This window comes from Myripristis murdjan, chromosome 14 (genome assembly GCF_902150065.1).
Source record: "Myripristis murdjan chromosome 14, fMyrMur1.1, whole genome shotgun sequence".
Lineage (NCBI taxonomy): Eukaryota > Metazoa > Chordata > Actinopteri > Holocentriformes > Holocentridae > Myripristis > Myripristis murdjan.
In genome coordinates, this window is record NC_043993.1 from 36,038,458 (window position 1) to 36,052,777 (window position 14,320).

General features: G+C 45.0%; 1 protein-coding gene and 1 pseudogene across 1 annotated transcript in view; both read right to left on the bottom strand.

The window, feature by feature from the left end:
* Positions 1-14,320, bottom strand: part of riox2 (ribosomal oxygenase 2) — a 46,017-nt gene that overhangs the window by 3,678 nt on the left and 28,019 nt on the right. The window lies entirely within an intron of this gene.
* The window catches only part of LOC115371555 (protein NLRC3-like), a 23,408-nt pseudogene continuing 10,081 nt past the window's right edge, over positions 994-14,320 (bottom strand).

Here is a 14,320-nt window from a genome sequence, read left to right on the forward strand (position 1 = left end):
GCAGCAGGAAGCCCTCAGCCTGCCACCGGACTGTAAGGAGGACTACACTTCTACCAAACTCATTTATTCAAAAAGCAAGTCAAACTGTATCTGGTTCGCACTCAAACATTTCTAACACAAATTGTAGTAAAACGTGGCCTGAAGTGTTTTATTTTTCTCTCTATGGCCCCTCCGCGGCTCTGTAGTACACAAACATAAAACAAGAGAAGAAGAATATTTACATTTTTAATCCAATCAACCACCTAACCTTTTCTCCTATGAGTGTGAGTATGTGTGTGTGTGTGTGTGTGTGTTGCTGCATGGTCTGTCTACAGCAGGGGTGTCAAACTCGTGCCATGGAGGGCCAAGAGGCTGCAGGTTTTCATTCCAACCAACAACTCCACCAGGTGATTTCACTGATCACCCTACCTCCAAACAGAGAGGCGGGACTAATCAGTGAAATCACCTGGTGGAGTTGTTGGTTGGAATGAAAACCTGCAGCCTCTTGGCCCTCCATGGCACGAGTTTGACACCCCTGGTCTACAGGTTGGCAGCCCGGCTCTGTCTCCCTGCTGTCCTCAGTCCAGCTCCCCCTGCTGGCCCTGCTTACTCCTGCACCTTCCACGGCCATTAGCTTTGCTGCATTCCTGCATTAATGCACCTTATCGTCTCCTTGCTTTATGAAGTTCTGGTGCCTAGAGGAGGAGGAGGTTTAAATGACACTTTTACATTAAGATTTGAATATACAAACATTATAATGACTTATTATCCACTTTGACTTGCTATCCACTTTGCTGCTGTGATGCGTGAAATTTCCCCACCGTGGGACTAATAAAGGAATATCTTATCTTATCTTATCTTATCTTATTATATTTACAAGCCTGTCCAATCAGTCAGTTAACAATTATCCACCAAGATGTCGGATATAATAATAATAATTAAAAAAAAAAAAAAAATCAACTGTTAACCACAAATCAGCCAAACATGTTCTAAACACTTTCAGGTCGGTGTTTGTTACTGAGAAACTATCAGCTCAACGACAACAGGAGAAAGAGATGGCCACAAAGTAAACGCAGGGTAGAGCGGCTCAGTGAAGGTGGAGCTGAAGGTGTGCAGGAGTCTCAGTCTGTCAGAAGAGACTCTGTAGAAGGACACAGTCCCAGCAGAGCAGTCCAGATACACCGCTACTCTGTCAGATCCACTGGGATGGACAGAGATGTCGGTGGACTCACGGTTGTGTCTGGCAGAGTAGCTGTTATTACGGCACCACAGACTCCAGGACTGTTCATTGAGTCCAAGCCGAGACTCATCACCACTTCTTCTGATTCCTCTGTAAGTCACTGCTATGGAAACCCCTCCTCTCCACTGGACCTCCCAGTAACATCGCCCAGTCAGACCTTCTCTACACAGAACCTGAGACATCCTCTCAAATCTGTCTGGGTGATCAGGATACGGCTGCTGCTCTTCCACCCCCATCACCTTCCTGTTGTCCTCAGACAGACGGAGGAATCTGCTCACTGTGTTTGGATCCAGTGTGAGATCACAGGCATCTAATGGGGAGAAGACACACAACACACCTCAGAAAGCATCATTCACTCACACTCTCTTGGCTCTTATGAGGTTATTATAGTTTGGCATTTTTCATTAAAAATAAAAGCTAATGTCATTTTACACTGTGTGTTTTCAATTTGAGTTTGGGTTTAATTCATTTTTAAAGAGGATTTGCTTCTTTAGTTTAGTGTTTTTAATGCTTTATTTTTGTTTAGTTTGTAAGGCAGATTTCATATCCGCCCAAAACATCAGAGAAAAACAAATACATATCAACAATTAAACAAATGAGACCTTTTTTTCTACTTTTTCTCCTTCAGGTTTTTTTCTCTTATATCTCCCTCTCTTTTTCTCTACCCTCTGTCCTTACCTGCCCCCTACCCTCATCATACACCACCCCCATTACACACACACACACACACACACACACACACACCCCAAAAGTAAACTACAGTTGATTTGCTTTCTTAATTCTTTCTTCTTATTATTTTGTGTGTTGTTTTGTTTGAGTTCCTGTCTGGTTCTTTCTTTCTTTCCACATCTGTACAGTCCTGTCTTCTCCTTTTCTAATATGTTTTCTAATGTTTTCTAATGTTGTCACTCTCTGCACTCGACTTGTTCACCTTTCTTTCACTAAAAAATAAATAAATAAATAAATACCAGGCTTATTTATGAGGTAAATCGACACAGAGGAAAACTATGAAACTATGAAAGAATTGGCAGAAAATTCCAATTTTTTTAAACTGAACCCTTTTAAACTTTATATATATATATATAAAATAAAAATAAAAAAATATGTTATTACACGACCTTTCTGGTGTATGATATATGATATGTACTTGAAGTGCCAATGGTATGGTCCAGGGTGAACAGGGGAAGTGTTCAAAGGTATACACCAGTATTTTGGTCAAGTATTGATTAAACTGAAAACGAAAAACGGAATCGAAAATGTGTATCATATATGATACGAATGGCTTTATAGGATTAAAGGTTTTTTTGTCATTGTAGCTTTGATTGGACACAGTAGAGAGAGACAGGAAAGGCCGGGGAGAGAGAGGGCGTGCGTGTGTGTGTGTGTGTGTGTGTGTGTGTGTGTGTGTGTGTGTGTGCTCATACTGTGTCAGTACTCACATCCTCTCAGGCTGCCAGCTGGAATCCAGTCTTTTACATGTTCCAGCCTGTAGGGATGAACACAAAACCATCATCCTCTTCATCGTCATCATCATCACCTGCAGGTCAACTCAAGCACATGATTCCAACACACTTGTGGCTGCTCTGATTGGCTGATCTCTCTCTATCTTTCTGTCCAGTCCTGAGGCCACTGAGCACTTTGGACATTTCCCAGGAAATGCTGCCTGCACTGACTGTGTCCAGCACAAGAACCAAGCAACCAAGCTGCTCCGCCTGGACTGACTCCACCCCTCTAGGACTGACTCCACCCCTCTACTGACCTGAGAGGACTGACTCCACCCCTCTACTGACCTCAGAGGACTGACTCCACCCCTCTACTGACCTGAGAGGACTGACTCCACCCCTCTGATGACCTCAGAGGACTGACTCCACCCCTCTACTGACCTCAGAGGACTGACTCCACCCCTCTACTGACCTGAGAGGACTGACTCCACCCCTCTACTGACCTGAGAGTCTTCAGGCTGCAGTTTGGACTCTCCACCAGAGCAGACAGCAGCTCCACTCCTGAATCCTGCAGCTCGTTCCAGCTCAGGTCCAGCTCTGTCAGATGGGAGTTGGACTTCAGAGCCGAGGCCAGAGAAGCACAGCAGCTCTCTGTCAACCAGCAGCCACTCAGTCTGAATGAAGAATAAAAAATACAACTCTAAGACAGGAAGAGTGCAGATCTGTGTCAGGCCTCCCTCACAGAGCTGAGTCTTACTGGCTGCTTGTCTCTAAAGAGCAGCAGCCTGACAGGTGAAGCTCAAACCACTTCCTGGAGCTGACGGCTCACCAGGGGTGTCATGTACTGTTGGAGCCAAATGCTTGATTTATGTTTTGATTAATATTTTATTTTATTTGGTTTACTATTATTATTTACCTGATTAATTATGAGATATGAACATGAAATATTCTGCTTTGAATTATGAGTTGAATTGATAATTATGAAGTTATGAAATTATGGCTAATTTTGGTTGTTGGAGCAGACCCGTATTCAAGGGCGGGCTTTAGGGGGCTGTGCCCGCCCTGATCATCAGCTGGGCCCGCCCTGAACGAAAAGCCATGAAAAGCTTTATTTTATTTATTTATTTTTTTTTAATATACGAAATGTTGTTCTACTGTCTCTTTAAGTACATTTTTTCTCTCTCTCTCTTTAAGTTAAATCTCCATCACATTAAATCTCTGATGACTCCCAGGCTATTCTGCATCTTATTGGCTCACCTGATATTACTTTAACCAATCGAACTCCTCTGGCCTAAAACCTGACCAATCACAGCCAAGGAACGCAACGTTCATGTTTGCGTGCCGCGCGAGGGAGGGAGAGAGATTTAACGGTTAGTCTGTTTAAAAACTTCGGTCGGGAGTGAATTAATTACAAATATGGATGCCAAACAATTTTTAAATTATTTTAGCGAGAACAATGTTGGCTGCTTGGCTGTGAGTGAGCCCTGAAGAGGCAGGAAGAAACATCTGAGGTTGGTTGACTCTAACGCAAGATTATGGTGACGGTCTGGACTTGCTTTAGTTTTCTGTCTGCTAGCTAGCTAGTAGCTACAGACTCCAAAAAGCTGCACTCTGTCTGACGTTAGCTATAAAATGACTGCGAGGCTGAAAAGACTGAAGCTGGAGGTGGGATTACAAAGCTCCTTCATACCCTGAGCTGACCTGCTAGCTTCCAGGCAGAAGGTAGGCTACGGTTATCTACTTTAATAGAGTGCACTGACTGGGACCTTGGCTATTTTGTTGATTGTATTGTTCATTATTTTGCAAATGCTGCACATCCTGTGTTGTTGAGAGATACAGGTGAATCTATTGATCTGTTGATTGACGTGACTGTGGAGTAAACCCTGTTGAGATGCAGCAGGTGAATGTGAACTGCTGTGTCATACATGATACAGGCCATGTTGGCGTGATCACTGTTTTCATTATTTGTAATAATGCAATTATACAACTATTACCAACCAAACTATAATGTATCAATCAAAATATATTCATACTGTAGGCATTTCACTCTCAAAATATAAAAGTTTTTTGCTAGTATTCTCTCTGTTACACCGGAAATATATGAGGTCTGACGTTAACTAGTCCTTGTCAGCCAGCCAACTTGGGCTTATCATGTTTTCTAGACATTGTGATTTCCCAAAACTGAATAAATACCACACATAGCAACACAAAACTGCATAAACAATAATGTTGTAACTAGAATGTAAGTGCTGCATAAAATTTGAGTTCATTATGCATATAATAAGTTAAATAATTGGTAAATAATTAATAAATAGTAATAAATAAATAAATAAATAAATAATTTCATTAAAATGTAAAATTGGTGTGTTAAAAAACAGATAAAAATGTTATTAGTTCATTATAAATAATGTGCATTTCATGGCCGGAACTAATGCTTCCCAGTTGTGTTGTCACTACGGTAAAATTTGATGGCACTATGTTGAGGCAAGCTGCACATGTTGCAGTGAAGCTCTGTTGTTTTCATTCATTTATGTCATGTCAACGTCTGAAGCTAAAAACAGACAACAAAGGGACTCTAAAGAGACTTTTTAAGGACTTTTATGAACTTCAACCTCTTTTCACTTCAAGCGGCCAACGAGGTATTGTTGTTTTAACTTTAACTATCTTTATTTTACCGGCGCTGTGCGTCTCGTTTGTATTTTATTTTACATGCTAACGTGCCGCTTATGCGTGTTTGTGATATGTTTGTTCATATAAATACAGTTTAGGGATGACATGCAAGATATGTCCAAGCAATAAACGCCCGTTTTTGAAGAACGACCTGTGTCTGTCATGTTGTGAAGAGAGCTACATAGAATATCCGCTGGAAGAATATTTTTTTTCGTGGACTGATAGTTATATACTTCTGCCGACTTCTCAGTCATTTTTAATCTAACAGGTGCCGTGACAGCTCATCGAGAGAATGCCAAGAGTGTGCAAAGCAGTAATCAGAGCAAAGGGTGGCTATTGTGAAGAAACTAGAATATAAAACATGTTTTCAGTTATTTCACCTTTTTTTGTTAAGTACATAACTCCACATGTGTTCATTCATAGTTTTGATTCCTTCAGTGAGAATCTACAATGTAAATAGTCATGAAAATAAAGAAAACACATTGAATGAGAAGGTGTGTCCAAACTTTTGGCCTGTACTGTATGTCCATGTATGTCCAACTGGTCCATGCAGACTGTTTCAAAAACCAAGGAGTGGCCTTCCCTCTGTACCGGATGGCAACTATAAATGTGGGCGGTGCGCACAGTGTAATTATACTACTAAGTGTGACACCTTCTCGCACCCATCAACTGGTAAGAAATATAAAATCAGAGGAGTGATCGCATGTTCTACTACAGGGGCTTTTTATTTGATTAAATGTGGCTGCTCTAAAGTGTACGTTGGAATGACAACAAGAGCGTTAAAAGTACGAATAGCAGAACACCGTTCAGCTATCCGCAACAACAATCCAGACAACCCAGTAGGAGTCCACTTTAAACAGACGAAACATCCAATTACAGCTTTCAGCTACTGTGGTATAGAGAAAGTAGTCCTGCCTAGACGTGGGGGTGATCTAAAGGAAGCACTTCTTAGGCGATAAGCCTTTTGGATCACAGAACTCCAAACTTTTGGGACCAGTTTCGGTCTCAATGATGAATTGGACTTGAGTGTATGTTTGTAGAGAATGTATCTAATCAAACCTATTGAATTGTTGTCCAAAGATTTGTAACCTTATAGTAATTCTGTTGAAGTTTTTAATGTGTTTTTTCGATAAAAAATGAAATATACTGGCTTTATTCATGACATGTATATCTTTTTTCCCCTCCTCTCTTCTATTTTTCAGAGATGATGGGCTGCTGGTGGAGATAATGTCTATATTTGAGTATATTATTGTTTGTTTGTTTGTTTGTTTTTTCTTTCTTTTTCAGATTGTCACAAGTTTCTACTTTTTATTTTGATTTTGAGTGTACTGTTGTTTACTCAATATTGTAAAGTTAGTATTTAGTTCTTCTTCTCTCCCTCTTCTATTGCTATGATGAGGTCACTTCCTCTTGACAATTGTAAACACCTGCAATCAATTACTTGCATAGGTGTGCTGATGCTTTAAAAGGAAGACACACACAATAGTTTGTAAAATGTTGGTCCCGATGAAGGTCGACAGACCCAAACGTTGACCCAAACCTAATAAATAGCAGAGCTTTGATGTGAGTGCGGGAGCAAGCTGTGTTTGTGTGCAGTTAATGTATCTGGGGATTTGCTCCCAGCACCACCCACTTCAGGAGAATGTGCACGTTGAACAAGCTTCCTGTACTGTATGTCATCATTAAAAAGTGCAGTCTGACCTGAGAGTCTCCAGGCTGCAGTTTGGACTCTCCAGTCCAGCAGACAGCAGCTCCACTCCTGAATCCTGCAGCTGCTTGTTCTCACTCAGGTCCAGCTCTGTCAGATGGGGGCTGGACTTCAGAGCTGAGGCCAGAGAAGCACAGCAGCTTTCTGTCAACCTGCAGCTCCTCAGTCTGAATAAAGAATAAAAGATGTAGCTATAATTTACAGTGTTTTGAATACACTATATTACCAAAAGTATTCGCTCACCCATTCAAATGATCAGAATCAGGTGTCCTAATCACTTGGCCTGGCCACAGGTGTATAAAATCAAGCACTCAGGCATGCAGACTGTGAAACAAGACATTTGTGAAAGAATGGGCCGCTCTCAGGAGCTCAGTGAATTCCAGCGTGGAACTGTCATAGGATGCCACCTGTGCAACAAATCCAGTCGTGAAATTTCCTCGCTCCTAAATATTCCACAGTCAACTGTCAGCTCTATTATAACAAAATGGAAGCGTTTGGGAACAACAGCAACTCAGCCACGAAGTGGTAGGCCACGTAAAGTGACGGAGAGGGGTCAGCGGATGCTGAAGCGCATAGTGCAAAGAGGTCGCCGACTTTCTGCACAGTCAATTGCTACAGAGCTACAAACTTCATGTGACCTTCAGATTAGCCCAAGTACAGTACGCAGAGAGCTTCATGGAATGGGTGTCCATGGCCGAGCAGCTGCAACTTGAAAACCAGTGGTGGGTAGCCAAGGCGCAGGAAATACAATCCTATGCAGACAGATATGATATGCACAACTTTTACAATGCAATCAAGACCACCTATGGTCCAAAAACCCATACTGTCTGCCCCCTCAGAACTGCTGATGGATCCTCCCTCATTAAGGATCAAACATTGATTGTCCAGAGATGGGGAGAGCATTTCGAGGCCCTTTTAAACCAGCCAGCCACAGTTGACCTCTCAGTTCTTGAGGAGCTCCCAACCCTACCGACCATCCAGAGCCTTGACCTCCCACCTTCCTTCTCCGAAGTACATACTGCCATAAGGTCACTCAAAAACAATAAATCACCTGGTCCTGACTCCATCACTGCTGAGATCCTGAAGCAGTGGTGCTACCTCTGTACCCGAGCAATTCACCAGTACATCCTCCTTGTTTGGCAGGAAGAAAACATTCCCCAACAATGGAAGGATGCAAATATTGTCACCATATTCAAGAACAAGGTAAAGTTCTGGCAAAAATCATGCTCCACAGACTCGTCAACAACATCACGGAAAGCCTGCTACCTGATTCCCAGTGCGGATTCAGGAAAAACCGCAGCACAGTGGACATGATCTTCTCCTCAAGACAGCTGCAGGAGAAATGTCTTGAACAAAAACATGGCTTGTTCATGGCCTTTGTGGATCTTTCCAAGGCATTTGGCGTAGTGCATCGTGATCTCCTGTGGAGAGTTTGTGACCATGGGGACCACATGGCCACTGTGGCAGCAGACAGTGCCAATGGACAGTGAGTGGATGGCCACCTGTACAGTGTGGTTTGCTGGGGGTGCACACCCAGATCATACTGTCATGCTGACATCTACCATAGTTGAACTTTGTTATTGATTGTTTTTGTTATTATTGCTGTTTTCTCTTTTGATCTAGCTTTTCTTTGTTTCATGTTCACCAGTGGTTCATTCTTTGGGGCTGAGAGGCTGTAGGCAGAGTCTGGCCTGGTTAAGCACATTGATTGCTCCGGATTGAGGTAACTGGTTACACCTGCACCAGGGAGGAGTGCAGGTGGAACGTACCAAATCAAAAGTGCAAGTTCTCACATTAAAGGGGTGATATTGAGGTTCACTATTGCTAAAATTACATGACTAAAAAAACTGCTAAATATGATTGATTGTTAAAAGAGGGGAGGACCCTGGTTAAAAGCAAACATGATCATTTAATGGTGGATGATTGGAATGGTTCAGGCTGGGTGGGTGGAGTCCTGGAGAGTGCTGGAGGTGTTAAAAGGAGATGAAACCCTCACTTCAGGTCTTTTCCCTGCCCTGCTGCTGAGTGTTGCTGTGAGGAGCTGTGCTGCCTGCTTTAAAGGTGAAGTTGACTTTTTTTTTTAACCATGGTTCCTGAGTTTTCTTTGTTGAGTTCATGTGTCTGTTTATATATTGTACTTGGGATTAATTTATTATACATTGTTAATTTTGGATTGTGTTTAATGTTTTTTTTTTCCTTTTTGTCTTCACTACAGGCATGTTGGGACCGCCCCAAGTAAATTGCCATCCTTGTACTTTATAAAATAAATCACCCTGAACTTTGCCCTGCTGTGCGTGTCTGCCATCCTCACTCATTTTAAGAGTTCTGTTCTAGTGCTGCGGTGTTACACTACCCTCACCTAAGCACCGGTGTGACAGTTGGTGGCAGTGGTGGGATGGCAGGCCGCAGAGGGTCCAAAAGAGGGGCATACAGGGGAAGGGATGGTTTACGTTCTCAAGTATCAAGGGTGGCAATTAGAGAGGGGCCAGAGGAAGAAGCTGGTTGGGCCACTATGGGTTCGGAAGGCTCAGGGGAGGAGGACCCCAGCAGTACTGAGGAGCTCATGGCCAAACCTAAAGCTAAGAAGGCTGTAAGGAAGACACGCCATCTATCGCCTGATGGGGCCAAGGCCTGGATGGTTGATACTACTCAGGCGGGTCCTTCAATGTGCCAGGTCCAAGCCAAACCTAAGGAAGAGACAGAGCTGGCCTCCCTTCTCAAGGACTTCCTGCTTAACCAAAGGCAAAGAGAGGATGCTCTTGTTAATGAGCTAAGAGAACTGAAGACTGCAGTGATGTTACCCTCCCCCAACATTACCCTCTCCGGCCACAGTACCGACATCTCTGTCACGGGGGAAAGCTCACGTATGCAGCTGCCCACACCAGCTCCTCGAGCACCTCCACGCAATCGTTCCACCCCTGGTTCTGTTCCTGCCATTCAGCCCCTTGATTCTTGTGAGCCTGTGGTGCACACTGATGTGGTCTACCGTGGAGGCCCAAAGATGCTCCCTTTTGAACATGGGGAGGACATTGAAAACATTTTGGTCCGCTTCGAGTGTATGGCTCGCACATGGGGTTGGCCCTCTTCTGAATGGGCATGTAGACTTGTCCCACTGCTTACTGGAAAAGCCCTTGAAGCGTATTCAGCAATGGATGAGCAAGATTCAAACAATTACCCCGACCTTAAAACTGCACTCCTAGCCAAATTTGACATCTCCCCAGAAACATATAGACTCCAGTTCAGGTCCATACACATACCCTCTGGCGAATCCCCCAAGGAAACATATGACAGACTAAAAGGTCTCTATAGGAGGTGGATGACGCCAGAGAAAAGGTCAAAAGAAGAAATCGCTGAGGTGATCATTCTTGAGCAGCTGCTTCGCATGCTTCCAATAGAGATGACGACCTGGATCAAAGAACATGAGCCGAAGGACGGGCTCACAGCAGCTAGATTGGCTGGCCAATATCTGAATGCCCGCAAGGGAATGAGACCACCACGGAAACAGCCTCCCAGAGAATTGGCCCGGTGGGCAAAGGATGGAACTGATCATCCACCATTCAAAGGAACTGATCACCAGCAGAGTGGGCAAGGGGTCTTCAGGCCGGGAAAAGGACATCCTGAGCGCAGTTGTCCCCCTAATAACCTTGTTTGTTTTCACTGTCAGCAGCCAGGTCATCGGGCCTCAGTCTGTCCCCTGAAAAGGCCCAAGCTGTCCAGTCTCTGTCACGTGCCGCATTCCCAAGCCCATGGACCAGATCTGTCAATTACATCAGTGCTGGGGGAAGATTCTGAGCCAGTCTTTGCAGATGTTACTGTTAATGGTCATCATGTCAGGGCTTTGCTTGACACCGGGAGTTTCACATCTCTTATCAAGCGTGACTTTGTGCCTCTTGGCAGCCTTGACTATAGCAATGTCACAACTATTCAGTGCGTGCATGGTGATGACAAACCATATCCAGTAGCTGACATGACGGTCATTGTTGATGGTCAAGCTTACATACTCCGACTGGGAGTTCTTGACAATCTCCCGCATAATATGATCTTGGGGAGAGATTTGCCCATCTTGTATGATCTCATTCGTAGGATTCGCCAGCAACAGGAGGAAACATATTCGGCAGTATTCCCCAGTCATGGATCTTATCCAGTACTGACTCGCTCTCAAGCAGCCAAGCAAGGTTTGGAACCCCTTCCTGACTGTGACCCTACTCTTTTCCAAGGTGGTCACAAGGGACCTCGCAAGAGCAGAAGCAAACGTCGCCAGGAGAAGGCCAGAGGAGCTCCACACCCAGAGGAGGTCCCTGTCTTAGAAACTCTTAAAGAATGGCAGGTACCAAAGAATATTAAAGAGCTCCAAAGAGCTGACCCTTCTCTCACTCCTTTGTTCTCCAAGCTTGGCGATGCTAAAGCTACATCTCACCCTGACCATAGAGAGAGATATGTATTGGAGGATGAAGTGCTGTATATGGTGGATGAACCAGAGAATCGCTTGGTGGTACCTGTCAGCTGCCGGCCACTTGTGTTGCAACTCGCCCATTCCTTTCCATGGGCAGGTCATTTAGGCCAGGACAAAACTTTTGCCCGAGTCAAAGCTAGATTTTTCTGGCCCTTGATGCTTAAAGATGTCATTGAGCATTGTCAGACCTGTCCTGAGTGTCAAAAGACTTCCATCAAGCGACCCGAGAAAGTCCCTCTCCTGCCTCTGCCAGTCATCCATACTCCTTTTCAGCGGGTGGCCATGGACATTGTTGGGCTCCTTGAGAAAAGTAGTGCTGGTCATGAGTATATTCTTGTCCTCTGTGACTATGCCACCCGGTTCCCCGAGGCTTTCCCACTCAGAAGTATCAAGACACCTCAGATAATTAAAGCCCTTGTCCAGCTGTTTTCTCGGGTGGGTATCCCTGATGAGATCCTAACTGACCAGGGTACCAATTTCAACTCACAGCTAATGCAGCAGCTCCACAAACAGCTTGGTATCACTGGCATCCGTACCACCCCATATCATCCTCAGACCGACGGTTTGGTTGAGCGCTTTAACCAAACACTGAAGGCAATGCTCCGGAAGTTTGTGGATGACACAGGAAGAGATTGGGACAAGTGGCTTCCTTTTGTTCTTTTTGCTTACCGAGAGGTACCACAAGCCTCCACTGGGTTCTCGCCGTTTGAGCTCCTGTATGGTTTCCCTGTTCAAGGCCCTTTGGACTTGTTAAAGAAGTCTTGGGAATCCAAACAGCCCACCTCACAGAGTGTCCTTTCATATGTGCTGCAGATGCGAGATCGTTTAGAGCAGTACAGGGCAAAGGCTCGAGACAACCTGGAAAAATGCCAACTGAAGCAAAAGAACTGGTATGACCAGAAGGCTCAGGACCGAGTGTTGCAACCAGGTCAAAAGGTGCTACTGCTGCTCCCCACTACAAGCAACAAACTCCTAGCACAGTGGCAAGGGCCATACTCCATCATTCGCCAAGTTGGTCCTGTGACTTATGAGGTTTCTCATCCAGGCAAAGGAAAGGCCTCTCAGGTGTACCATATCAATCTTCTCAAAGAATGGAAGGAGAAAAGTATGAATGAGGGAGCTAAACCAGGAAAGGTGTCCACCTCCATCACCGGCAGCTTGGTGGGGAATGTGATGCTGGTAAAGGAAGTAAGGTCAGAGGATGAGGTAGAGGACACAGATCTCGCCATGTTTACCACCATTCAGCAGGCTGACCTCAGTCACTTGCCGGAGAGGCAGGCCCTTGAACTTTCTCAGCTTTTTGAAAAGTACCCAGCATTGTTCAGTGGGAAACCAGGGAAGACTCATTTAATTAAGCATGTCATCCACTTGAAGGATCCCAACCCTATCCGTCAGCGACCATACAGAGTACCAGAGAGGCTTGTAGGCCCTCTTAACAAGGAAATCCAAACAATGCTGGACCTTGGAGTGATTGAGCCATCAAATAGTGAATGGTGTAGCCCTATCGTGCTTGTTCCAAAAAAGGATACCACACTCAGAACTTGCAACGATCAGAGGAAACTGAATGCAGTATCAAAATTTGATGCTTACCCTATGCCACGAATTGACGATTTACTGGAACGGCTAGGCAGAGCTGTGTACGTGACCACGATGGACCTCTGTAAAGGATACTGGCAAGTGCCACTGGAGAAGGCATCCAGAGAATACACCTTCCTTGCCTTCCAAACCCCTACAGGCCTCTATCAGTATACAGTAATGCCCTTCGGACTACATGGGGCACCCGCAACTTTCCAGCATTTAATGGATAGGGTTCTGCAGGGATGTGAGCAGTTCAGTGCCGCCTATCTTGATGACGTATTTGTCTTTAGCACGTCATGGGATGACCATCTGTCCCACTTGAGGCAAGTCCTTGGCAGAATTCATGCAGCAGGCCTCACCCTTAGCACACAGAAATGTGTCTGGGCCAAGAAGGAAGTTCGGTACCTTGGATACCATCTTGGAAATGGGGAAATTCAGCCCCAAGTCGACAAAGTTGAGGCCATCCGAGACAGCACAAGTCCACGAACCAATAAACAGGTCAGATCTTTCCTAGGACTGGTCGGGTGGTACAGAAGGTTTATACCCCACTTTTCTACCATCAGTGCTCCCCTTGTAAATCTGACCACAAAAGCTGCTTCAAATCCAGTGAAGTGGACAGCAGAGTGTGAGGCAGCATTCCTCCAGCTAAAAACTTCTCTCTGTTCCTCTCCTGTTCTACGAAGCCCTGACTTCACGCAGCGCTTCCTTGTTCAAGTTGATGCTTCTGGTGTGGGCCTGGGCAGCGTATTAGCACAGGGAAAGGAGGGCGAGGAACAGCCTGTCTTGTATTTGAGCCGCAAACTACACCCAAGAGAGACCAGATATTCGGCTATCGAAAAGGAATGCCTGGCCATAAAGTGGACATTGGATAGCCTCCGCTACTATTTTCTGGGGAGGACCTTTGATTTGGAGACAGACCATTGGGCGCTGAGCTGGATCAACTCTATGAGGGACAAAAATGCAAGAGTCACAAGGTGGTATCTGGCCCTACAGCCCTACAGCTTCAACATTCGACACAAGGCCGGAACGGCGAATCTGTTGGCTGATTACTTGTCCCGTCTTCCCGAGCTGGCAGCTGTTGGAGAGGGGGAAGGTAAATGTGACCATGGGGACCACATGGCCACTGTGGCAGCAGACAGTGCCAATGGACAGTGAGTGGATGGCCACCTGTACAGTGTGGTTTGCTGGGGGTGCGCACCCAGATCATACTGTCATGCTGACATCTACCATAGTTGAACTTTGTTATTGAT